Source organism: Protopterus annectens, chromosome 13.part0 (assembly GCF_019279795.1).
Source record: "Protopterus annectens isolate FY-2018-M chromosome 13.part0, PAN1.0, whole genome shotgun sequence".
In the NCBI taxonomy this organism is placed as follows: Eukaryota; Metazoa; Chordata; order Ceratodontiformes; family Protopteridae; genus Protopterus; species Protopterus annectens.
The window spans coordinates 101426645-101452633 of record NC_056747.1 but is presented as its reverse complement, the minus strand read 5'-3'; the positions used below and the strand labels follow the sequence as shown (position 1 = coordinate 101452633).

At 40.9% G+C, this 25989-nt stretch overlaps 1 protein-coding gene across 2 annotated transcripts in view; it reads left to right on the top strand.

Annotated features, from left to right (window-relative positions):
• MARCHF2 (membrane associated ring-CH-type finger 2) overlaps positions 1-25989 on the top strand; it is a 750969-nt gene that overhangs the window by 507350 nt on the left and 217630 nt on the right. The gene's annotated exons all lie outside the window — the stretch shown is intronic.

The following is a 25989-nucleotide window of genomic DNA, read 5'->3' as shown; positions in this document are numbered from 1 at the left end:
TGAGATGTTGGAGGCAGCCAAGAAATGCATCTTGAAATATGAAAAGAAGATTGAAATATGAAGTGGATAACAAATGTATATAAATAAATTTAAATAAACTGCAGTAGTTAGAACACTGTATTTAGTAGAAACATTTGATGTAAAGCAGGACTGAATTTTGTGTTGCATGTCTTCTAGCATTAGCAGATTTGGTGATTCATTACCTTATATGCCTTTAAAGCATACAGTCAGGCAAAAAACAAGAAAATATCTCCAGAGTGACCAAAAAAATTGATCTGGACTGATGATTGATTTTGCTTTATTTATTGTTTACATTGACCCAAGAGACATTTGATCACTTGTCATGCTCTTGTTTGCATAAAGACTCATTTTGGGACCAAGACAAGCATGTCTGGATTGAGAGAAACACGGGTATGTTTGTGACCATTGGCTAGCAGCACGTTGCATGGATTTGGGCATGTATCTGCAGACATTAAATTGCCAACTGTACACACCTAGTCCAGCATTATGGGAGAGGGAAACGATAGACTGACAACTCAATAACATGTAAATTATGTGCAGGCTACTATATCATTGTGCTAATTTTAGCAGCCAGAAACCCTCATTCCCTGTAGAGACATATAATCAGTTGCAGCTTGTGAAGAGAGAATGCCTTGCTGCGATAATGATGGATGCAGCAGACATCGGGGACTGCATTTCTGAAGCATGAACTTACTTTTCATCAATCAAAATGCTTTGGTACTATGTGTGAAATGCTGACTTTCTTCTTTAACAGCATTTTGATGGTATAACTTTTTACAAGAAATGTGGTGACAAGTGAAAATAAACCATACAAAAATGTCACAGCAGATTTTAATGGGAGATTCAGCATTTTAAAGCCCAGTTTGTGATTAATTCTAGTGATTAAACAAAACACCTGGATATATGACTGAATCACTTTAATATCACAGAGGAACTTTTTAAGAAGCTTCACAGAGTCCTCTTCTGCCTTTTAACATTAAATGGACACTGCATTTGCCCGCCATACTTAGTTGTGCTTTCCATTGTTTATTCCTCAGCTTGATATCTTTAAAATAATTCAAAACGGTGTATTTTTTATTTAACATATGATTTTAAATCTTTGTGTCGGAGCATTTATACATGGATTATTGTACAGTAGAAGTTATAAAAACTCATTTCCCAAACCTCTTAGAATCAGGAAGATAAAGCCTCAGTAGAGATCTAAAGACATGATGCCATCACCACCACCACCACCCTGTTGCAAAGTAAAGTATCACCAGGCTCTAAACTGTCTGCTTCCACTAAAGCCACGAGTACAACTAGAAATGTTCATGTAATTCTTACCTCCATTGTTTGGCATGCTGATTCCATGCATTTGAGGCTGGTCAAGGACAGGGTGACAGTTCATAGGTTCATAGGTAGATACTAGGCTATCTGCCCTAGGGCATTTATAAGCCTAGCCAGAGTGTATTTGGCTTCCGCCTCCCTATTAGATTAGCCTATTGTGCCTCTGTAAAGTAGGTCACAGAAGGTACCCTTTTAAGATTAGTTAACTGTGCCTCTGTCTAGCAGGGCCACAGGAGAGATCCCAGGGGTGAATTTGCGATTTCCCATCCATGCGTCCAAATTTTGCTTGAAGAGGTTCAGCGAGGGGCTGTGTCTAACATGAATTGGGATCCTATTCCAGAGTGAGGGGAGCCTTTGGGAAGTGAATCTGTCCCTCCAGCATGTCCTATTTATTTTTGTGCTGAGGTTTAGGTCCCTGGAGCGTGTAGCTCTAAGGGACTTGGATTTTTTGAGGTGGAGCATGTCCATTAATTCTGGGTTTGACATGGCTTTGTACATCAGGCATAGATCGCCTCTGAGTAGGCGGTAAGCAACTGAGTAGAGCTGGAGTTTCTTTAGTCGAGCTGCATAAGGCATCTGTTTGTAGCCCATGATCCTCTTGGTGAGGAACTTTTGGGGTCTCTCCAGTTGCTGCAGGTGTCGGGTAAGGTACATCCCAAAAAGGGCATTGTATTCAATTATGGGCCTGATGAATGACGAGTAGAGGGGCACAGTGACCTTAGATGCGAACACTTTTGTGGTAAGGTGGGCTATATAGAAGGTCTTTCTAACCACTTTGGCAACATGATTATCAAAGGAGAGATTACTATCTACGTTGGTCCCCAAATCTCTAATTACTTCTTCCAGATTAATGGATTACCACCTATGTGGTAATTTGTGGGCACCTTGTTTTTCCCAAAGGGGATGACTATGCACTTTTTAGCATTTAGCTTGAGGCCGTGGCTCTGGCACCAAGCATCCGTCTCTGTGAGACCCTTTTGGATGATGCTTGTGTCAGCTGGAGATTCGATTATGGCCCCCAGTTTGCAGTCATCTGCGAACTTTGTCAACCATAATCCCCCCGTGTTAGCCTGAACCTCGGAGAAGTATATACCGAACAAGAGAGGTCCCAGAACTGAGCCCTGTGGGACGCCACTTGTAACTGGTTTGGATTCGGACATGGCACCTGTGATTCTGACCATGTGGGTTCTATCTCTGAGCCAGTTTGCAACCCATCTTGTGATATAGGGGTTGATATTTAAGCTGATAAGCTTATTTATGATGCCCGAGTGGGGTATTGTGTCGAAGGCTTTTGCGAGGTCCAGGTAGGCTGTGTGGACTACATTGCCCTCATCTATGGCTTTGGTAACTGTTTCAAAGAAATCAACTAGGTTTAAGAGGCAAGATCTGCCCTTAACAAAGCCGAATTGGGTAGGGTCCATTGTCTGGAGGCTCCCAATGTCTTTGTTTAGGAGTTCCATAATACGCTCCATAGCTTTACAGACCAGACTAGTCAGGCTTATGGGGCGATAGTTTCCGGGGTCTGTTGTGACACCACCTTTGTGGAGTGGGACTACTTTAGCTGTACACCATTCTTTGGGTACATATCCTGTAGTAAGGCTAAGTTTGAACAATGACTTAATGTGAGGGTTCAGTTCTTCTTGGAGCTCGTGTAAGACACAGCCTGGGACACCGTCCGGTCCCATAGATGCTGTGTTTTTTGCTTTGGAGAGGGCAGCTTTCACCTGTGCATCTGTGATGTCAGGGAGGTTACATTCAGTTGGGATAGGCGTTTGCTCCTTTGGGGGGGAAGCGGGGGAGAAGTTTGCGCTGAATCTGTCTGCCAGGATGTTGGCTATGTCTGTAGGCTTGGTATATTTTGTACCGTTATGCAGCAATTCAGAGCATATCAGGGAGTTTCCGCCCATGTTTCTGACATAACTAAAGAAGGCCATGTGATTATCTTTAGTGTCTAGGGCAATTTTTCTTTCAAAACTGGCCTTTGATGATTTTATGAGGGATCGAAGTTTCTTTCTAATACTGATCAGAGATGCCTTTCCTTTTTGGGATTTTGCTCTGTCATGTAGTAGCTTCCTCCTTTTGTTGTATAGTTTATTTATCGCCGGGGTCCACCAGACCGGTCTCATGTTTTTGGAGGAGTGAGTCTTGGTTTTATTTGGGATAGCACGATCCATGCATTCCTGCAGGTGCTCATAGAATGCATTTGTAAAGGATTCTGTGGATTGGGCTGTATTATCCTCTCGCCCAGGGGCTTTGAAGGATTCCACCTCAGTCTTGAGAATGCAAAGTTGGCTTTGGAGAAATTCTTTAGTGATTTCCTTGGCTGGGGGTGGTGACAGGATATGGATGTCCAGGGAAATTTATTTATGGTCTGATCTTACCAATGAGGGGTTTACCTCTGGTGTGGAACATAGAGTCCCCATGTTGTGAATGACCATGTCCAATATGTTGTTTCCTCTTGTGGGAGTGGTGACCAGTTGTTCCATTGCGTTGGAGTTTATAAATTCAAGGAACCGTTGGGCGAGGGTGTTTGGGCATGAGTAGTTTTCCCAGTCAATGTTTGGGTAGTTGAAGTCACCCAATAACATAGTGTTTGGAGAGACCTTCATATTTTCCAGTGTTCTCAGGAATGCCAAGTGGGGTTCCTGTAATAGGGAGGGTGTTCTGTAGCAGGCTACAAACTGAAAGGCAGTTTTGCCCGCTGTTAGTTGCACATGGATGGTTTCCGATGCTTCGTGCAGTGCCACTAACCTGGAGGTGTAGGTATCTTTGATGAATATAGATACTCCCCGTCCTTGTGCACTTCGGTCCAAGTTTTGGGGCCGAAACGCATGGTATGAGTTATAACCTGGTAGTGCTGGGGTGCTGTCAGGAGTCTTGAACCAGGTTTCTGTTACTGCACAGACATCGATTTTCTGCATACTGAGGAGAGTCTTGAGTACGTGCATCTTGAGGTTTAGACATCTGGCATTGAGTAGAATTACCTTTAGTTTTTTTTATCTTTGGGTTGTCTGTGGAGGTGGATTTGTCCTTTGAGCCTTGCCTAAAAAAGGCACTATGGGGGTGGCAAGAGCCTTGGCCAGTATACGAAAGCCTAAGGGTATCAGGTGCAAGCCGTCCCTAGCGAAGCAACGTGGCTTGTCGAGCATGTCATCCCAGGCTGACAGACACTGGATGCCCTTTGAATGACACCAATACTTTAGCCAATTGTTGAAACTGATCATTTTGTCTTTATACTGTGGCATCATTCTTGGTGAGGGCAAGATGCTACTCAAGGTCAGGGACATACCAGCCTGGGCTACATGGTCAGAGAGCTCCTCTGTCTCTTTTCATGTAGTCCAGGGAAGTATGTCTCAGGTCATTCACACCAGCATGGACAATGACAGAGTCATACTTGTACTTCCTTTGGAGTGACCTGAGTGCTTGCGTTATGTGGCGGATCCTGGCACCCGACAGGCAGCTTACAGTGACCTTCTCCTTGTTCAGTCTGGTGAGTGGGACGTCAGTGTGCCGGACAATAGAGTCCCCTATAACAAGTGTATTTGGTGTGTTGTTTGGCCTTATGGGCTGTGACTGTGAGGCACACTGATTTTGTGAGAGATGTGATTTGTGGGTATTGTTGAGAGGTGGCTGTTGCTTGAATATCTGCTTAGGAGGTCTTTGCTGTTTAGGCAGATTTTTGTTTAGAGCCTCCGAGTATGTTTTTGTGTTGGGTATGCAGATGCAATAGGTCTGTGTGAGACTGAATTTGTGGTGTGGGGGGTTTCCTTTTCCTCCTGACTGACTGTGCCAGTCTTGGGTTGAGAGAGCTCTGCCTCCAGTTTGGCTGTGTAACTGCATCTCTCACATGTGTTTGTTGGAAGGAGGAGAGGGTTGTCTGTGTACATAAGGCAATTGTAACATTGCCTCAAAATTCCCAGATTCACCAGCTGGACTGGAGAGTAACCTTGAAACTGACCCTTGGACATACCAGATTAGTATAGGGAACTGATTTTTTTACTGATCAGATTAGGGAAGGGAACTGATTTTTCACTTGATCAGGAAGGACCAATCGGGAGTCTAATACTTATGAGAAGTCAAGGAGGGTGTAGTGCTTTAGTTAGTTAGTGTTTACTTATAAGAGCTGAGCAAGTGCAGGGCTTTAGAAAGAGAATAGAGTGATTACTTTGAGAGTTTGAACAGTTCTAAGGGAAAAAGTAAAGAGCAGACTTTGTGGAGCCCGGAATAGTTTAAACCTGTTTAGGCGGCGCTGCCCAACGCTGCTCAGTGTGCAAAACCGCGCAAAAAGAGAGTTGTGTAGGGTTTTAAGAGAGAGAGAGATCAAGGAGTTTAGAATTGACCCAAAATGGCCAATAAAACTACAGCTTCTAGGTAGTAACCACTCCTCCAGGGACAGGCAGGCTGTTCAGTGTTAACCACTCCCACTGGTGAACACAGAGACTTCCCTTTAGCCCAAGCAAACACTGGCCTTCTAGAAACTTCCAAACAGTTCAGAACAGCAAATCTGTAACTGAACTTTCTTAACTTTCAGAAAGTGGGAAAAAAGCAAGATTTTTTGTTTTTTTTCTTTTTGTTGTAGTTTAAAGGTAGCAGAGATACACAAGCAGCAAAATAATCACAACAGTGCAATAAATGACCCCACACTTGAGTGCCAGGCCAAAATCAGGTAAAATGCAGTTTTTAGAGAAAAAAACGATTTTAAATTAAGTGCAACACAGGAAATGCAGTAAACAGGCTCTAGATGTGTTCCAAGTACTGTTACCGTTACAGATATAAACTTTAGCAAGCCGGAAAATGCCAAAAAGTAGGCGGCAAAGCAGTAAAACTTAACAAAAAAATCAGAAGAAAATACTTAAAATCACAAAAGTGGCTCCTTTTCTTCTCTCAGTGTTTTCTCCTCTTGGTAGGTGCTTCAGCAACAACTAGCAAGCCTGAAAAGACTTGTTTCCCTTTTGCTCCAGGATCCATGATATTACAAGGGGTCTTTAGTCCCTTACACTGGGATTTGAATGTGACCTTGTGGTAGCCCATGTGATGTGAACAGTGCCAGGTACTCAACCTTGTGGTGCATGCTTTCACTATGCATGTGTCAAATGTAGGTAAGATACTAGACCTGTGTGGAATCCTACTTTCACCAAGAATGATGCTTTTACACAGAGAAAAATAAAATAACAAACTTTAACACCTGGATAAGTAGTTTGTGTCACTCTGTGGGAATCCATTATGTGTCAGCACCAGTGGATGCAATGGTTGACAGTCCAACTTGCTTCACTGAAGATGGCCTGCGCTTCTTATTCCAGGGTTTCAGCATACTGGCTAAAGCACTTTATGCCCCTATAGCACATTTTTCACGTAGGGTCGTGGTAATGGACATACCAACAGCTGACAGGAATACAGCAAATAATTAAATTCAAATTTAAATCCAAGTTGCGTAAAGGTTGCTCTACTCATTGCTAGAAGTCTTAGTAATAAATCACCTGAACATGAGATGAAGCTGTCATGCACCTTGACCACTTCCATGTCTGTGTAGTAATTGAGGCATAGTTTAAGTGTAAAGGTAATTCTCCCTCTGTAAGTCAGTTCTGCGCTTATCATATTGTCAGACCTAGGGAAAACTGGAGGGGATTTTCTGTGTTTATACTTGACAATATCATGTCCAGACAGATAACCAGAGACCTAGAGAATCGAGCTCAAGCTTCAATATACCCTGAAAAAAACTTTCTAACTCATAACCTGATCTGGAGTATCTTGTATGTCCCCAGGTGACCACAGAAGATTCTTAAAAGTATTTGAGGAACTGCAAGTTACTAAAAACTCTTATAGTGGGTGATTTCAGCTACCCTTCAGTTAACTGGAACACACGTATATCAAAAACTGGGTGCTCCCTGAGATGTTTAAACCTAATAACTCCCTGGAACATTTTAGTGTGCCAGCCAGAGGCCAACATGCATTGGACCTGGTTCTAACTAACATACCTTTTACATGTACCATCCCTCTAACTGCACCATACCCGATTGTGTGACCACAGGCTTGTATCCTCCTCTGTCAAAATCACTAAAACGTCGGCAGCCAATAATTGTGAAGGACTTCAGTTGGATAAATCTTATTAAACTTTATGATGAGTTACTGAATTTCACGTTCAGTATTACCAGTCCCAGTTATGAATAAGTACTACCTTTACCAGTGAGTTCTGTGCCCATATAAATAAGTATCTTGACCCAAACAAGCAAAATGCAATAGGAAGTTTAAGAATAAGCCCCCTGGTAGTCTGCTAGTGCTAACAAGCAGTATAATAAAAGAGAAAAAAATTCAGAATTGATCTAAAACTCCTCGTGAAAGATCACATCAAAACTATCAGAAAGGAGATAAAATCTGCTATCAGGGCTAGTAGATCAAATTACACATTAAAATTAGCATTTAAAGCAAAGGATCATCTTAAGTTCTTCAGTTATATTAGAAAACTAAGCAACAATAAGCAAAAACAGTGTTTAGAACTAATCCATAATGGCACCACCCACTCTGACCCAACTGACATAGCAAATATACTAGCAGCGAAATTTAATGCAAACTTTACCACAGAGACCATTATCCCTTCTCTATCAATTTGGGTCCGCTTCTAATTACTGAAATACCACTTACCCGAATCTCACTAGATCGAGATGACAACACTGAACATTCACTTAAACATTCACATCACCGGACTTTTAAACGGGAAAAAGAGGCACTTGGCCAGTATGGGGAAATTTGCCCTTTTTCCCCACTATAGTGTGATCTTGGAGTTGGTATATATATATATATATATATATATATATATATATATATATATATATATATATATATACATACACATATATATATATATATATATATATATATCTTAAGAATTAAGTCCCCTGGTAGTCTGCTAGTGCTAACAAACAGTATAATAAAAGAGAAAAAAATTCAGAATTGATCTAAAACTCCTCGTGAAAGATCACATCAAAATATATATATATAGTTGGGGGGTGGGGAGCCCAGTCCCCCACATTGGGGGTGTGTGGGAGTAATTGCCCCCCACCTGGGTAGGTTTGACATACTTTGGTGTGTTTGTTGAATGTTGGCCCACTGCCTTCTTTCCCAGTTTAACATTCCGGTGATGTGAACCTTCGTTTAAGTGAATGTTTGGTGATGTCATCTTGATTTAGTGAGATTTGGGTAAGTGGTATTTCTGTAATTAGAAGTAGACCTGTCAATTTCCACATCTCTTACACCACCTAACTTCACAAAGGAACATGTGCTAAAGATACTTTCTAAGACCAAAAAAAGCTGCTTCCATGGGACCAGATAATTTGCTTGGTTGCCTTTGAAACCATACCAAACTTGCCCTTGTTGAACCCCTTCTTAAACTGTTCAGTATAAGCCTATATAGAGGGTATTTCTCAAAATATGTTGAATTGCAGTGGTGATGTCCCTTACATAATGGCAGCCCTATCACTGATCTTGGGAACTCTAAACCCATTAGCCTGACTTGGCAGCCCTATCACTGATCTTGGGAACTCTAAACCCATTAGCCTGACTTGGCAGCCCTATCACTGATCTTGGGAACTCTAAACCCATTAGCCTGACTAGTCTGATTTGCAAAGCTACATAACCTCATTAACTGCATATGAAAAACCTTATTAGCTAGACCCACACCTGTTTGGCTTTGTCAATGGGAGATTTTACTTAACTTGGCCATCTTTGAGAAATTCGGTTAGGCTCTAGACAATTGGTCATTCCGTCCTTACAGCTGATCTGGATCTGGCTACAACATTTGACACTGTTCACTATGTTGGCAACCTTTCGTAAGCTAAGTGCTTTAAATGTGGATCTTTACTTGGTGAGGTGGAAAGCAAACTGGCTATAAAAGACAAACCTTGTTAGCAGAGTGGCAGGTGCCTCATCTGTAAGTATGAAGTTAACTAACAAAAGCAAAACAGCTAATACTAAGAAGCTAAGAAGTTAACTAGTGGTGTCACCAAGGGCTCAGAACTGGGAACCTTCCTTTTTGTCATCCATTTCTCTGTTCTCCAGACCGGAAGTCAGGACCTTTAGTTGACTAGGTTTACAGCGGACTACAAACTATGATACCATCTTATTACAGCAGGAACTTTCCCTTTCAAAACAAGTTGTGTACTGAAAAAGGGCTAAAAATTAGTGCAGAAAAATGTAGTATTGCCTTGTTTGGAAAACTGCTTTTTCCATCAAAATATAGCATAGCCATTACTAATTTCCAGAATGAGAGTGTACTTGGGGATCTGAGAAGATGGGTTGTTAACTGTCTCATTCAACCATCATGTAGCTACGGTAGTCAGAAAAATATTCAACTCAGCACAACTAATATCTACAGGCATATCATCCAGGTCAAAAGAGATTATCATGCCTTGGATGTCGCCCTAATTAGACTTATTATAGAGTGATGCCCCCCGTTTGGGATGTAACTGTCTAGACATATTAGGTGGTTAGGAAGGTCCCATAAATATCTAACCAAGAAGACTACTGGTTTGAAGACACTAAGCTCAAAGTCTGAAAGCGCTGACCTATTACTCTCTTTCTTGTAAGCTGTTGGGGGAAATGTATGCCTTGTATTCTGAGCCAGTAGGGGACCCCATCCTCCTAGATTGTCTGCATCTTAGCAAATCATGTACTTCTGCTAACATCAGAACAAGAGACCTAAAGCTCCACCAACATGTAAATAAAAATTGAAGGGGGATACATTTATAAACTAGCACCTACCTCAATTGTGGAACAGACTTCCCCTACAAGTTAAACAATTTGGCACCCCAGTTTCCTTCAGCTCTGGCCTGGATGACTAGATGGGTACCCTTAAATTTGTCTGGACTGACCTGCTTTGACCTTCTTCAAAAGGGGGTTAATGAATAAAGGGTAGGTGCTGGCCAGCTGAATGTAGTTTCATGATTCAACTGCCTTGCAACTTTTCCATGAACCTATGAACTTAAACAACCTGTAACTGATGTTTCATCACCTACCAGGACACCCAGAACTGAAATGTTTGTGGATTTAGTTGAATTATACAACAGCAGTATCAGAAAATGTTTTGCTGTTTCTTGTGATCAGTAAAAGTAACTGGAAAGAGGTTTGTTTTAGAGTCTGAAGTCTTAAGGCAAAGAGTTAGCACATTTTGTGTCTTATTTTCCCAGAGTGCTAACATCATGCAAACAGACATGTAGATGAGATACTTCCTGGATCTGTTGCCCAGTCCTCTGACTGGCACTGTTAAAGAATACTGTCACCAGTCAAAAAAAGTGATCCTCTCGGGAGTGTAGCTGCGCACCAGCAATCCTGGAGTCATCAATAAATTGTAAAATTGACTCATCTTAATTTTACAAATTGATTTTGACATCCTTACCTATTCAGCAGTAATTTGTCATTAATTATCCTTTGCCTTTTCCTCTGCAGTCCCACATGGGTCACTTTGGCATAGTAGCATGTTAGCGTGATAAATAGTTGACATCCTTGGCTTCCTTACTCTCACCTGTTGACTTGCTTACCCAGCTGAGTCCCTTTAGTGACTCTTCAGTTTCCCTCTTCATGGAGTGATGCTGGCATGCTACTAGCTGGTAGTGGACAAGCATCAGAGCTTCTGAACATCTCTTTGCTGTAGGAGGTGCACACCCTTTAGTTTGTCTCTCCACCTCTTCATCCATCACTGCTTGAGTTCTCACATCCAGTGATGGCATCATTTATCACTACCCCAGTGATTTTGCAGGGAGTTGCAGTAGCAGTACTTGCATTTTCACTTTTTTTTTTCTGTATCCCAGATGGGAAACAGGAAGCCCTGCTGTGTTGGTTGCCATCTGTGACTGTGTTCTCATCCTGCATCGTGTTGTAACATGTCTGTCCTCATGAACTGGTTTAATATTCCTTATTTTGCTGTGTGCGAGTCAGAGATGAACTTCTTGTTACTCGTAGTTTCTTGTTCTGGTTTGTAGAGCTGAAGTTGGAGTAAATGGTGCTTTGTGTACACACTGTCTTATGTACCTACATTCATTCTGCTGGAACATTTGCTATTAAGGAGGAGCTAACCAGATCCTTTTGTTATACTCCGGGAAATGTTTGATGAAAAAGTTACTTTTCCTCAGTGACAGAGCCAAGGGTGCATTTCTTTTTTGACAGAACTTTGAAGGAAAACGGTGGTCACATAAACAAATATCTAAAATTGCTCAGAAGTCAGAGGCTTGTTTGGGTGGTTTTGCAGGCTATCGCTGGGATTACCTGAGCTTGTATCTCAGTTGTTTGAACATAACCTGAGTTACTTGCTTGTGTCATTGTCCCTTTACTGGCTTACTAGATGGCACTGACTACATATTTTGTGTGTATATGTGTGGTTTATTATTTGTTTCTTTTCCTCTATATTTCTTGCAGGTCATTTCTGGAATTTAAGATAAGTAATTGTAATGGCACCCAATATAATTATAAGGGGTTATATTCCTTTACAAAATGATTATAGGTAGGGTTAGATTTATAATGCTGCCGTCCTTTTCCTAAAACTTTTAATAAGAACTGTTAAGACGCATTTTGAGGTTAAATTGTGTTTTTTTTTTTTTTTGTGTGTGTTGTATATGCCTTCATATTTGGTTCATTACTGTTAAAATATTTCTCCATCATAGTAAAAGTTATCCTGGGATACTGTGCAACAGAAAGCCTTTTGACACAGGGAAAGATTCAGAATTTGGCATAATTAAAGTGGCTTGTAATTCATCCCAGACTGTCCGCCAAACTCTGACCTGTTAATGAACTACTTCCTGTGCCCAGGATACAGGAACTGATTCCTTCTACCTTCATTCATCTACTGTGAAACTCTGAGAAAGTCCCTTAACCAGGCAGTGCTCCCAGGTTCCCCTTGGAAAGGGACAAGTTGTCCTGTGGGCTTACCCTGTCAGCGAACAGGTAAAAAAAGCTGTTCCTTTCTATGATGGATAACATGCCAGTCAGTATTATGATGCTGTAGAGTACCATATTTCACTGAAACTGCTCAGGCAATTTAATTTGGTTGATGATCCTTCCCAGCCCCTAACTGGGGTTCTGGTGACACGTGCTTAGATGTAGGCTGTGAACATAAGTGGAAAATTGGATAGGTCAGGATTTTGTAAGTATTTTTCTCAAACGGCATTACATATCAACTTGTGTTGTCAGTGTTTAGAAATGTCTCCAGCTAGGATTATTCTGGTAACTACTTTTGTCATGGCTACATTAAGAAACAAGATAGCTTGAGACTGCATCAGCTTTGCAGGTTAGCCATGTAGCTGTGGGATGTGATGTCTTTAAAACTTTAGCTAGTGGCCGTCCACTTCTGGGAGGGAACAGTGTTTTATCGAGCAACCCATTTTGCTTAGTGCAACTACATCACAAGTGGAAGATCCATTCAGAGATGTTTAATTTTGTAACAAACATGGCATATGCCAGAGAGAAATTTATCACATCAGTGTTCAGCATGGGTAATCATAATTTTGATGTAAGTAATGCCTGTGGATTCAGCCGTCGGTTTGGTGTAACTTCTATCTAAAATGGTAATCTTCAGTTTTTGAAAATGTGCATAATGTCCTGTGTGTGTAAGTTAAGTGGATAGAGGTTCAGAACATCTTTTGAGTGTTTTAATTGAAGCAGAAAGTCTTGTAAAATGTGACATAGGTTCAAATGGAGATAAGAAAAGAAATAACTGCATAAAAGACTCACAGACACAAGGTACAGTGTTTGATTCTCGCCTTAGGGAAGGAAATTGGCTAGGCTTGAATGGCCTGTTAAGAAAGCTGCCCTAGTAATTACCTGTGAACTTAAGAAACCATGAATTTAAGGAAAAGGGGAAATTAAAATTTAAGGGAGAGTTTGCATAATGGTTAAACTAAGTCTTACCCTCACAAACACAAGGTACAGGGGTTGAGTCTGACCTCTAATGATGAATAAGGCTTCCGGGAGTCTGTGGACTGATAGCATAGTATTTACCTATGAAGCTATGAATGAAGGAAAACAGGAACAATGGTGCTAATTGCTTGAGGAGCTCCAATTGAGGTAGAAGAGGGAAAATATACAGTGGGATATTGGCAGGGCAGGAGGATATTGCATCAAAAACTGCTGGATATTGCATCAAAAACTGCTGTTATGAAGTTTTAAAAGAATTTCATCACCTTTCAGCAATGAATGGGGACTGGAACTTGATTTGCAGCAGTGAGGATGTATTACGTGGACTTGGAAGAAACAATATAACAGAGTATAGATATCTGTAGTAGTAGTATATGTTGATATTATGAGAGATATGAATTTAGTAGTAGGAACTCGTACATAATTTACTTGTATTCCCCAAGGTAGAATAACTGGGTTAGACTGGACCGAAATTATATCTTATAGGAGCATGGATATTAAATTGAAAGCGTTAACACACGTCCAATGACTATTTCAGGTCATGCACTGATAAAAGCTTAAGTGTAATGAGGTGAAAATGAGGTGCTAGTGCTTTCCGACTTTACTGTTAAAAAGAGAGGAATTTAAGAAATGGGTAGTGAAAACGATTTGAGAGCTAAGGGAAAAAAAACTTTTTAAAGAAAGGGTAGCTAGTAAGTTGGGTAACATTGAGTTTAAAATTGTCAGGTAGACGTAAGAGAAAGAGATATGGGAAAGAAACAGTGGGGATTATTTAGAAAGGTTGACAAACATTAAAGTATTGCAGAATAAGAGGAATCTCATTAAGCAAGAGAAGGAGCAATTGCTGAATTCCAAGGGAAAATAAGGCAGTATTTGAATAATATGCTTGAATTTAGAATTCCTGAGCAGAAAAACTTTTATCCCACAAGTTAGGCAATAGAAAGTTTAAATGGGCATTGCCAAACTTATAAAACCTATAAAGGTGTAAGAAATGTTTTGAAATTTTATGAAAATCTGTATAAAGAAGAGAATGTGGAAACCAAGAAAAGAAACAAATGGAAATGAAGATTTGATTATACCAAGGTTAGAGAAAGAAGCGGTTCGACAGTTAATCGTGAAGAGAGAAGATAAAAACAGTGATGTTTAGTGAAGCAACAGAAAAGCCTGCAGAAGCGATGATATTCCTAGTGAAGTTTGGAATTTGGAAGAGAAGAAAGTGATAAAGACATGGAAGGTTTTGTTTAACTGCGTCTTTAAATGGGTGAGGGGTACCAGCATATTGGGTGAAAGCTGTGGTGGCCCTATTACATAAATATGCTAATCATCCTTTCAGACACACCTTAATATAGACCCATTACAACTTTAAATCATGATTACAAAGTGTTTGTCTAGCTAAGAGAATAAGTGTCTTGCCAAAATTGATAGATATGGCTCAGTGTGGTTTTGTAGCTGGGAAGCAAACATTTGACAATATTAGAACAATGATGAGCCAGAGGGAAGCCAAATGAAAGAAATGCCACTATTATTCATGGGTTTTGATGCAGAGAAAGCATTTGATAGTCAGTTGGGGGATTTTATGAGCAGGGCAATGATAGCATTTTCATTTCCTGATATTAGGGCTGTCAAGTACACAGCAAAGTCCAAAAGTGTTTGTGTAAGTATTTTTGTACCTCAAATAGACTTCAGCAGTTTTTTCCTTCACTTGATAGCAGATGCTGGAGGTGTGATGGGGAAGAGAGGTAACTGGGATCATGTTTTCTTAGGAGTGGAACACGTTGACGGATTTTAAAAATTCTCTACAGAGAACTTTCTCAGAAATGTTGGGGGAGCAACTGGTTGTAACTAAAGAAATGATTCTTTTGAGCTGGGACATAGGATGTGATTTGCATAAACATAGTAAAGCTTTCCTACGTTTAGTGCTGTTGGCTGTCAGAAAAATCAGTTACTAGAAAATAAAATTAATTTGAAGAACTGAACATTATAAAGGATATGTAAAAGAACTAGAGGTAGGATCTTTAGAAAAGGGAAGGAAATTACATAGAAGTAAATGGAATTTGTGGGAACAATACATGCAGAATAATGTTCAGGAGGAGGAGTGAGGTTTAATGGAAGGTAGGAAATGAGCTGTTAGTGCGAATGATTGTTAAAAAGAAAACGCGCACACATTTTATTTATATATATATATATATATATATATATATATATATATATATTGTTAGAAAAATATGTCTTCATGTATATGTTTAGTGCTTATTAGAAGCTAAAAGGGTTAACACATTTCATTCTATTTTATGTACAGCTAATTCTGTATGAAATTATAAGATGCTTTTTCAAACTGCAGTATGCTTTCTGAAATTGCAAGATGACCTCTGACCTAGTATTTGCTAGCACAGCAAAATTCATGTTTATGCCTTTTGGAAATGTACTGAGAAGCAGGTGATTGTCTGCTAGGTCAGGAAAATGAATGAATAGTGAATGAATAGAACAATACTGTTTTCTATAATGTGATTGAATATGAACAATCAGCCCTGTTCTTGTTATGAGAACATGCACAGCTGCGGAAAAGAAGAGGCACATCAAACAAAGACTGCTTGAAGAAATGAACTGTAATCTGTACTTGCTTTGTGCTGGAATTAGCCGTAGTACCTTGAATGGTAACATTGCATAGTGAGAAGTTGTATCTGACTGGTGGTCATCAAGGCCACGTTGTTTTTCTTAGGAAGTTTTTTTTTGTAAACTTGAAATGCCAGCAGAAAATCATGGACAAACAGCTGCTGTGAAATAATATTGAAAGAACTTGTGATTTATTACGTCAGCTTAGTAGGCAGCACCTTGTAAGAAATGTATAAGAATAGCTTCCTGATTCTAGTTAGACAAACTCTGTTAGCACGTTTTTGTCTCCTTGCTGCAAGATTAAAGTGCCTTAACCTGAACCTGCCGTGTGTTGATCATTTTGAAGTTATTTTTCCTTTGACAGATTGGTCCTTCGGACCGGAAACTCTCACTTTGCCTCCGGTCAGATGGGCCAGGTGGCATGAAACCGTACGGGGAAGAAACCACATCGGTTCTTCTGCTTTGAAAGACCTCCGACTGAATTGTCGTTCAAAAGAGGCCAGCCACTTTTCTGATCTGCGACTGGAGGGCGAGTTGGTATACGAACCAGAGACGGTTAATCACGGAGGCTAAGGTAAAGTGAGATTTACCTTTTTTCTGTTTTAGATCAGGGACTTGATTGGAAATATCTGTCAGGAGATTTGTTTTGTACAAGTCAGGGACAGAAAGATTGCAGTCTTGTCATAGATCAGGGAAACAGAATAGGTAAGACAGTTTTTGTAGATAAACTGTGAAACAGAAAATCGTGGTACCACGTGAGAATAAGAAGGGTTACGTAACATTTTTTAACAATCAGAACAATATGGGTAATAAGTGCACAAAAAGTTCCCAAGACCTACCGCTAACCGAAGATGCAAAATATATGCAATTACAGAGTGCCGACAATGTTAGATACTATACAAAATGGGTTAATAAATATGAATTTAATGGCAAATTAGAAAAATCATCGCTTATTAAACTTATCAAACAGCTTAAAGCTGACGCAAAAGGTCAGGTAAAAAAGCAACGTCAATTGGGTATTCCTCAGGCACACAAGTGGATTGAGGAAACAAACCGTAGGGAGCAAAAAAGTAATAATTCAAAAGCTATGTTTCTAGATAAAGAAGACAATAAATTGGTAATAGCATCAGCCCCTCCACCCCCTCCGCTTCCTGCACCAGAATATGAAGCGAGTGGACAAGCTGGTCCACCTCCGCTATACCCGGCTGTTGCCGCAAAGCCAAGACCGTATGTTAGAGATCCCATCGAGACTAGGTCTCAAACACGTAACTTAAGAGGAGATACTGAGTTATATGAAATAAAAATTCACGAGCTATGAGTGAAGAAGAGATATGTCCACTCATAGAAGTACCAAATCCTCAGGCAGGACAGGACCCGACTCTCCTAGTATATAGACCGTGGACACCGGAAGACATCTGGAAAGCCACAGAGGGAATTCCCCATCCAATTTTAGAAAATTCTTAGAAGACTTACAGGGCATGAGGTTAAGTTATTTAAATGGGGAAGAAGTAGAAAAAGTAGTTAGACAAATCGTAGGTCCAGATTGGCACATGATCAGTGGCAACTGGAATCCCCATGAAGCAGAACACAAGCCACTCCCACATAGCAACGCAGAACTGGATAACAGAGTGAAAGGTCTAACAGACCGAATCTCTGAGAAGTGGAAGCCTAGGGCAGACTGGACTTGCATTAATCAATGCATCCAACAGGAAGGTGAAACTGTTGACAGATATTATGCTAGATTATTAGAGTGTTTTAATAACCATTGTGGAATGCAGGTACCTGAAGACCAAACACATGATTCCCCATGTAAGCAACAATTAAAGAATGCATTTTTGAAAGACAGTATTTTGCCTATAAGCAGCTTTATTACAAAGCACATGGTAGACCATCGTACAAGTAGATTACAGTCACTACTTGAATATGCTAGGCATGCCGAAAGGCATTTTAACAGTAAAAAGAAAAAGAAAGCCCAAGTATTTGAAAGCCCAAGTATTTGCTGTAGAAGACGGAGCAGAAGTTTATGTAGTGCAGTCCGGGGAAAAAGGGCAAGAAAAATGCCCAGGGAAACAATCTGATAAATGATCAGAAGAGTTTGAAGAGAGAAAGAAAAGGGGTGAATGTTTTAAATGCGGAAAAAAGGGACATTTAGCAAGGGATTGCAAGCAAAACAAGAAGGTAGCCATGGAAGATAAGGAGGGTGAGGACTGACTATATGATAGTCGAGAATCACTAGAAGGGAATAACCAAGGAAAGACAAATGCAAATGTGATAGAAGGAATAGAGGATGTGATAGAAGAAATAGAGGAAGTACAAGAAATCACCGATGGTGAAGAAAGTGAAATTTTGGACTTAGCATTATTGAGCCTAGAGCTCTATTTAGCAGACACAAAACCGGAAGTTACACGTCTGGTAGAGGGGAGGGAAGTTAAATTCCTGTGTGACTCAGGGGCTTCACGAACACTGATACATCCTTCCAAACTACCAGAAAATTCAGAATCACTTGATTACATATTAGTGAAAGCAGCTAATGGACAGCTGTATCGGGAGCCACTCTCCCATAACATAGCAATAACTGACCCTGTTTCAGGGATGACCCAGAAAAGCAAAATTGTTGTTTCTGCGAAATGCCCAGTGAACCTTTTGGGCAGAGATCTTATGCAGATATTTGGCATAGCAGTAGTACCGACTATGCAGGGTATGGAAGCACAGTGACAAATGGATACTTTTGTGGTGCGACCAGAGGGTGAAACATTTTATTGGCACAGCCAGGACTTAGTTACGACTGGTCCAGGGGCAGTAACCGAAGAACTGATGAATGTAGCCATCAGTAAGTCCCCCTCCCTTGACACTGATAAACAGCATTTGTTGCACTGTACTCTGTATTATTGTAGCACACCAGGACCTGATGAGGAATATGAGCAAGAACTGTTTAGAAACTATGCAAACAGATTAGTATTACGTAATCTGTACGTAATCTGTACTGGGACACAGAAGGGAACAGTGTAGTTAGCTATTCATTGCCCCAGGAATTCTTTGCACTCTATAAATCTAATCAATTGCCATGTTAGTTTAACTAAAGACAAGAATGTGAAATGGGCAGATCTTGGAGAAAAAGTCACCAAGTGGGAAAAACAAACAGCGTTAGAATTGTCAGAACAGGGAGTACAAAAGCAGAAGTTAAATTGGATAACGCAGACACACCCAGCTGTACACTTGCAGTCTAGCGAGGACAGCTGATTAGCACTCTTACTAGAAGAGGAAGATAATGCCTTATGGAGCATACCAGAAACTCTGTGGTCAGCAGGGAAATCAGATGTAGGACTCATTCGTACAGCAGGACCAGTTACTGTTACGCCAAAATCAGCATTTAGACCTCAAACGAGACAGTATCCCTTAAGAAAGGATGCAGAAATAGGAATCAAATCTATAATAGCAGCTTTACTTAAGGAAGGAGTACTGATAGAATCTCCCAATTCACTATGTAACACACCCTTATTTCTTGCTAGGAAAGCAAACTGAGAATGGCGTATGGTCCAAGACTTACCAGCTGTAAATGCCGCAGTAATACCTAGAGCACCTACGGTGCCAGATCCACACACCCTATTGAATGATTTAAAGCCTTAACAGAAGTATTTTTCTGTGGTAGATATTAGCAATGCGTTCTTTTTGATACCGATACACCCTGACAGCCAACATTGGTTTGCATTCACATTTCAGGGGAAAAGGTATACATGTACGCGACTACCACAGGGGTATTGTGAAAGCCCAACAATATTTGCACAAGAGATGGCAAGCAACTTGGCAGGATTTATCCCACCAAGAGGCAGCCAAATTTTACTTTATGTAGACGACATCCTGCTGGCAACCCCCACCGAGCAAGAATGCAGAGAAGATACAATAGCATTACTACAATTTCTAGCCACTCAAGGACATAAAGTAAACAAAAACAAATTACAGCTTTGGAGAAAGCAGGTTAAATACCTGGGATATGTAATATCCAAAGAAGGCAGAACATTAGATGAAGATAGGAAAATAGCACTTTTACAAGCACCCAAACCGACTACCAAGAAGGAAATGATGTCCTTCCTGGGCACGACTAATTTCTGTCTGAGTTGGATTCCAAACTATGCCTTGGAGTCTGCTCCATTGACCAACTTGATATACAAGAAGCCTATGGCAGCACAAGATTTATTGCAATGGACACCAGAAGCAGAATCAGCTTTCTGCAAACTGAAACAACTGAGTGTCCTCATTAGTTTTAGGATTACCAAACTATCATAAACGTTTTTTCCAAACTGTAGATTGTAAGCAAGGTTACATGACATCAGTGTTAACACAGCAACATGGAGATAAGCAACGCCCCATAGCTTTTTATTCATCACAGCTGGACCCAGTAGCGCGATTCCTGCCCCACTGTGTACAAGCAGTAGTTGCAGCTGCAATGGCAGTACAAGCTTCGGCCTCAGTAGTGTTGTTCCACCCTCTCACATTGCGAGTGCCTCATGCAGTCGCAATTATTTTACTGCAAGAAAAAGTAGCATATCTTTCTCCTGCTAGACATCTTTCCTGTATGACTATACTCTTGAGCCAACCTCATATGACAATTGAACGATGTACAACTTTAAACCCGTCTACCTTGCTCCCGACCCCTGCGGATGGCACACCACACAGCTGCCTGCAGGAGATTGAGAAAAAGACACTGCCTAGAAAAGATCTAACGGATGTTCCCTTAGATGATGCCAATGTGACATATTACATGGACGGCTCATGCAGAAGGGGTCCTACAGGACAGAATCTAGTGGGGTATGCAGTAGTTTCTGATACTGAGATTTTAGAAGCGAAGTCTTTACCACACAACTTATCTGCACAAGCAGCAGAATTGATTGCTTTGACAAGGGCATGTACCTTGGCAAAGGGTAAATGTGTGAACATTTTTACTGACAGCCAGTATGCTTTTTCTACTGTACAACAGTGGAAAAATAGAGGCATGATAACATCTACTGGTAAACCGATTAATCATGCGCAGTTTATTTTAGATTTGTTAGAATCTGTTCAGTTAACTCAGAAAGTAGCTATTTGTAAATGTGTAGCTCATACCAAGCAACAGGATAGGATTTCAAAAGGTAATGCGAGAGCTGATATAGCTGCAAAGCAGGCAGCTTCAGCTTCAGAAGTATTTCTTTTGAGTGAGGAATTACAACCTTCTGAGATTTTAGATTTAGAAATGTTAAAAACAATGCAGACACTTACTACAAATGTAGAAAAACAGAAATGGATAAAACGAGGAGCAATTCTTGAGAAAGGGCTGTACATCTCCAAAGAAGGAAAACCAATTTTGCCATCTAACTTGTTTAGATATGCAGCTTTGTTGAGCCATGGGCAGTGCCATGTCTCAACAGGGGGGATGGTACAGTTAGTGAACTAAGTGTTCACTGCATATGGATTTACAAACTACACAAAATTTTTTTTGTGCATCATGCCATGTTTGTAACAAGCATCATGCACAAGGGGCATTGAAGCCTAAGCAAGGGAGTTTCCCAACACCACCGTACCTGTTCCATACTATCTGTATGGATTTCATAGAACTAAACAAATGTGAAAATAAGAAATATTGTCTTGTCATTATAGATATGTTTTCCAAATGGGTGGAAGCTTTTCCGACTAAAAATCCAGATGCAGCTACTGTTGCAAAAGTCCTTGTTAAAGAAATTATTCCTAGATTTGGCATACCGGAAAAGATCTACAGTGACAATGGCACACACTTTGTAAATCAAACCATATAACAGTTGAGCCGATATTTTGGAATTTCTTTAAAGAACCATTGTGCATACCACCCCCAATCCGTAGGATTAGTAGAGAGGCATAATGGGGTTTTGAAAAACAAACTTAGGAAATTGATTAGTGAGACACAGAAGAACTGGGTGCACTGCCTGCCTCTGGCACTGTTGAGCATGAGAACTGTTCCAAATGCAAAGGGGTTAACTCCTTTTAAAATACTGTTTGGGAGGGCATATTATATACCTCAGTGGAAACCTCTCATGCCTGCAGACCAGGAGGCTGACAGTTCACTTGCAGAATATGAGACTACTTTTAAGTAATAAACAACTTTTGCAGTTAAATTCTGTTTCAGATAAAGAACAAACCAGACCATCGGAAGCAGCAGTAGTCCCAGGCACGTGGGTCTGGGTGAAAGTTATCAAGAAAAAGAACTGGACCACACCGAAGTGGGAAGGGCCGTACCAAGTGCTACTGTCAACACCCACTGCAGTCAAGATCGCAGAGCGAGCATCCTGGATTCATCTGACACACTGTAAATTGGTTAAAAACTTTGAACTGGACAAAAAACTTGTTACTGTTACACAAGAACAAAATGACCATATACGGAGCAAATAGAAATGCTGAACAACCTCAGAAGTATTGCATGATCATTCTGTTGGCCATACTGATAAAATTAATCTTTTTGTTGTGGCCTTTCCTTTTTCCAGCCACACGAGCTGAACTGAATAAAATAGATTGGCATCTGAACTTTAACACTTACCAAGCAATTAAATATGTGTATGCTGAAACTTTTAATGTTTCGAATTGCTGGATCTGCACAGTTATACCAACAGCATACGGGGGATTATTAATGACTGCTGTCCCCCTAGGGGTCAGAGACCTGGGAAAATTTGCTTTTTGATACTACGACTGTAAAATCACAGGACAAAATAGCATTGTACCTGCCTGTTACACAAAAGGCAATTGTATGTTTTTACAAAAATGATACTGTTCAGGTAGGTTGGAGTAATTGTAATGTGACTGTTCCTTACAAATGTTATACCAAAGCCAATAATGCAGGTTGTATCTGTGATGCAAACTATGACTCGTATCTTGAGTCGATTCATAAAATTATTGATGAGATGCAACGTAATCCTGTTCTTTTAAAACAACTATCTATTATTGATAAGAAAATGTTTCATGCAGGGCAAGTGTATATTAATACAAAAGTAGAGAATTGTTATTTTGTTTGTGGGAAAAAGGCATACAAATGGTTACCTGAGAACTGGTCCGGCAGTTGTTTTTTGGGTTACCTGGTTCCGGCCATACAACACACTGCAGTCTTGCCTCAGGGAAAAATTTGAAATGTCAGAGAGATCACCAAGAAAACCGGAAATCCAATCAGAAGGCCTGAAAATCCAGTGGGACGAATCGAAGCAGGTTGGAGAAACCATAATTCCATGAAAAACAAAGATAAACTGACACACATGGACTTGAGTGACACTATTATATCGTGGGCAGGTATAACCCCTGCATGTGGCGCGGTGAAATCGATTTTGGAGCTGAGAAAACTGTCCAAACGTCTCGAAGTAATGAGTAATGCAACTTTTTCTGCTCTCGAATTAATGACTGATAAACTGAACGCTATGAGAACTGTGGTGCTTGAAAACCGCATGGCTCTTGACTTCACCCTAGCGGCGAAAGGTGGTACATGCACTTTAATAAAAGAGGAGTGCTGTTCGTATATTCCTGACAACCAGCATGAGATAAATGATCATCTTGAGGTGATTCAGCAAGTGTCTGCCATGACCAAACCAGGCCCAAACCCACTGACGGACTTTTTCCAGAATTTGTTTGGGGGGTGGGGTAGCATCCTAATGAACATCCTGATTGCCATTTGTGTGGGATTACTCCTATTAGGAGTGTGTGTTTGTTGTGGTATTCCCTGCATGAAAAGATTGATCAAAGATTTTATAGACATGTCAGTTTCTGACACTTTATATCAAAGTACTGAAATTGAAGAACTGTTGAAAAATGAAACATTTTCATAACTTTAAACCGAATGACTCTCTTAACTGCAAATTCTGAACAGAAAGAGGTTTAGGAGAAGAAGCAACTGTTTATGCTTTTGAAAATGGAATAAAAAGTATTAACAGGGGGGAAATGTTAGAAAAATATGTATTAATGTATATGTTTAGTGCTTATTAGAAGCTAAAAGTAAAGCAAATTTTACACTCCTCAAAACTGAGGTGGAATCCTTCAAAGCCCCCGGGCCTGTGGAAAATACGGCCCAGACCGCAGAATCCTTTATAAACGCATTCTATGAACACCTTCAGGAATGCATGGATCATGCAATCCCAAATAAAACCAAGACCCAATCCTCCAAAGGCAGACGTCCTGTCTGGTGGACCCCAGCCATAAACAAACTATACAATAGAAGGAGGAAGCTACTAAATGATGGAGCAAAATCTCAAAAAGGGAAGGCATCACTGATCAGTATTAGCAAAAAACTATGGGCATACATAAAATTGTCTAAGGCTAGCTTCGAGAGAAAAATTGCACAGGACACTAAGGATAATCACAAGGCTTTCTTTAGTTATGTTAGGAACCTGGGTGGTAATTCCCAGATATGCTCAGAATTAGTCCAAAATGACAAAAAATACACCGAACCCACAGACATTGCCAACATCCTAGCTGACAGGTTCAGCATAAACTTCTCCCCCCCCCCACCAAAAGGTCAAATATCTATCCCAGCAGAGTGCTGCCCCCCCCTGACATCTCAGATGCTCAGGTAAGAGCCGCCCTCTCCAAAGCAAAAAACACAGCATCAATGGGACCAGATGGTGTCCCAGGCTGCGTCCTACATGAACTCCAAGAAGAGCTAAACCCAAACATAAAACTACTGTTCAATCTCAGCCTTACTACAGGATATGTGCCCAAAGAGTGGCGTGCAGCAACAGTGGTCCCTCTCCATAAAGGTGGTGCCCCAACGGATCCTGGAAACTATCGCCCCATAAGCCTGACTAGCTTGGTCTGCAAAGCTATGGAAAGGATCATCATGGACCTCATAAATAAAGATATTGGGGACCTACAAACACTGGATCCTACTCAGTTCGGCTTTGTTAAGGGCAGATCCTGCCTCTTAAACCTGGTTGATTTATTTGAAACAGTCACCAAGGCCATTGACGAGGGGAAGGTGGTCCACACAGCCTACCTGGACCTCACAAAAGCCTTCGATACAATACCCCACTCGGGCATTATAGATAAGCTCACCAGCTTAAGTATACACCCCTATGTCACTAGATGGATTGCAAACTGGCTCAAGGACAGAACCCACATGGTTAGAATTGCTGGAGCCATGTCAGACTCCAAACCAGTTGCAAGTGGTGTCCCACAAGGCTCAGTCCTGGGACCTCTCTTGTTCGGTATATATTTCTCGGAGGTACAGGCCAACACGGAAGGACTGTGGCTGACCAAGTTCGCAGATGACTGCAAACTGGGCGCCATAATCGACTCTTCAGTCGACACAAGCATCCTCCAAAAGGGCCTCATAGAAACAGACAACTGGTGCCAGAGCCATGGCCTCAAGCTAAATGCCAAAAAGTGTATAGTCATCCCCTTTGGCAAAAACAAAGTGCCCACAAAGTACCACATGGGTGGTAATCCATTAAGTACAGAAGAAGTAATTAGGGACCTGGGGACCCAAGTTGATAGCAGTCTCTCATTTGACAACCATGTGGCCAAAGTGGTTAGAAAAACATTTTATATAGCCCACCTAATCATGAAGGGATTCACATCTAGATCAGGGGACGTCATCGTGCCTCTTTACTCATCCCTCATCAGGCCCATAATTGAGTACAATGCCTCTTTTGGGATGTACCTTACCAGACACCTGCAGCAACTGGAAAGACCCCAAAAGTACCTCACCAAGAGGATCAAAGGGCTCAAACAGATGCCATATGCTGCCCGGTTAAAGAAACTCCAGCCCTACTCAGTGGCATAACACCTGTTCAGAGGCGGTCTGTGCCTGACGTATAAAGCCATGTCCAACCCGGAATTAATGGACATGCTGCACCTCAGAAAATCCAAATCCCATCGAGCTACGCGCTCGAGAGACTTGAACCTCAGCACTGAAATAAATAGGACATGCTGGAGGGACAGATTCATAACCCAGAGGCTCCCTTCACTCTGGAATAAAATCCCAATCCAGGTTAGGGAGAGTCCCTCATTGACTCTCTTCAAGAGGAATCTTGATGAGTGGATGGGAGATCGTAGATTTACCCCGGGTATCACTTCTGTGTCACTGTTAGACAGAGGCACAGTATACCAACCTCGAAAAAGGGCATAGCAAAATAAATTTAAAATGGGTGG